The sequence below is a fragment of the Sinohyriopsis cumingii genome, chromosome 3 (genome assembly GCF_028554795.1).
Source record: "Sinohyriopsis cumingii isolate HCF-2022 chromosome 3, ASM2855479v2, whole genome shotgun sequence".
NCBI lineage: Eukaryota > Metazoa > Mollusca > Bivalvia > Unionida > Unionidae > Sinohyriopsis > Sinohyriopsis cumingii.
In genome coordinates, this window is record NC_142963.1 from 143,987,429 (window position 1) to 143,989,459 (window position 2,031).

The 2,031-nt window shown below is 33.1% G+C and overlaps 1 non-coding gene across 1 annotated transcript; it reads left to right on the top strand.

Annotated features, from left to right (window-relative positions):
• The first annotated feature begins 1,647 nt into the window (after nucleotides 1-1,647).
• Trnay-gua (transfer RNA tyrosine (anticodon GUA)) lies at nucleotides 1,648-1,733 on the top strand. The gene is given in 2 exon segments: nucleotides 1,648-1,684; nucleotides 1,698-1,733. It is a non-coding gene; the product is annotated as a tRNA-Tyr (tRNA).
• Nucleotides 1,734-2,031: the final 298 nt, after the last annotated feature.

Sequence of the window (2,031 nt, forward strand, 5' to 3'; positions counted from 1 at the left end):
GTTCTAAAATTGGTGATGGGAAAGGATCCAATGTTAAAATTATTAAATTATTTTTGACCACAGTTCATCTTATAATAGATAGGCTGTTTACAAATACTCTACGAGAGTATGACGTCATTCTGCTCGCAGGACTTCATACAGAACTAACACTCCGCCTTTCAAAAGAAATTCATTCTCAGTCGGATAATAAATATTGCATGGCACTAAAGAACTAATTTTACATTACGGACCAGTCAGTGACCCACCAAAGGTAAACACTATTCTTGGGGTAATTTTATTACGGCTCTACGATATTAAATTAAGTAATAAAAACGAGTGAGAAGCAGCAAACTTTGTAAACTTAAACAAATAACTTATGTCCCCAGAATACAAAGTTTAAATGTAAAAGATAAGAAATGATATACATTATTGCAAATTAAATCCTATAAAATCATAGAGTTACAGATACACGTCCTAATGGTTAAAGTTCCGAATAAACTTTAGTGGAAATCCAAATTAAATCCATTGCTGGAATCCTTGATGTGCCTGTAGTGGCCAGTGTAGTGGGGATGTGCCAACAGTCTTTTGTTGGATCACAATAATACAATCCAAAAATATATTCTTATTTGAAATTTCAATATAAATCCAAGTCTCTATATCTAGGAAGATCACGTTTGTGTTTCCAGTGAATAAATAATTCGAATAAATAAATTCCAGCCCAAATTAATTAATGTACACAACAATAATACACCTGATTGTGCTTTGATCTTACATCACGAATACTTAATTTCTAGAAAAACAATTTTATATAATTATCTACCTGGCCTCAGGTCGCAATTAGCATTTTCTGAAGAAGAAAAAAACTATTACCTATGGAGCGTTTTCTTCTGGAAGGCTCCAAATGTTTACAAGATAAAATCTTGGTTGGAATTAAAAGTCTATTTCTAAACCTTTAATAAAAATCTAGTAAACAACAAAATATTATTATCATTAGCATATAATGAAAATGAAAAATATAAACAATCAACAAACAAACATTGCAAATTAAATATACATAAAATTATACAGGTCCGTAAACTGCCATAAAGCATACGGAATCATGCAACAAGGATAAATATTCATCCTTTGTGTCACTAGTTTTCTATTGGACGGAGTTTTGGTGAATAATGTAAGATAAGATGTATACGCTTGTTAACAACGAGAATTCCCACCCATTTACTTTCGATTCTGCGTACCTGTACACGATTTATCTGACACCACCAATGGCCAGACAAAAAATTCTCATTGTTAAAAAAGTATTTTATGACCTTGTCGAAGAAAATTAATTTCCCATGAGTCCTCACTCCAAGCAGAATTTGATGCGCAGACATTTTGTTCACGCGTTATGGATCTCGTGACAGATCCTGAGATTATTGAAAAGGGTTACAACACCAATTGTATTAGACTATATATAAATATGGTTTTAATTTATATGAACACATGATAACTATATTACAAATTATATTATAACACAAGTCCACAGTTTAATAATGCCCATTATATGTATTTGGTTCCAATTAAACGTTTTTAGCACATTTAGTGATGCAGAACCAATCCATCAACTATCAGACAATGGCGTCACCATGCAAAATGATCGTTCCCGCAAGAAATATGTATCTTTTATATGATCCCGTGATAGGTCAGTTGGTAGAGCGGAGGACTGTAGAAAGTTGATGGCTATCCTTAGGTCGCTGGTTCAAATCCGGCTCGCGGGAACTACGTTTTTCTTTAATTTTATTAATGTCCAGCTGTAATGTAATCGATTCTATCCAAGCAAAGGCTATTGGAATAATATAGAATGTGTTGTTGAATATTATTGAAGGGATAATGGAATGTTATGAAAAGACTTATTTTGAGAAAGTTATGGTTTGGGGGACGGGGTTTATGATATGGGTTTGGGTTTTCACTTCTAATTAATTGGAGAAGTATCCATATCTCCGATCTTATATGATTCATTTGTAACCCCAGATTCGCCTCGGTCAAAACACCATTATTGGGGTGATTAACAGGACT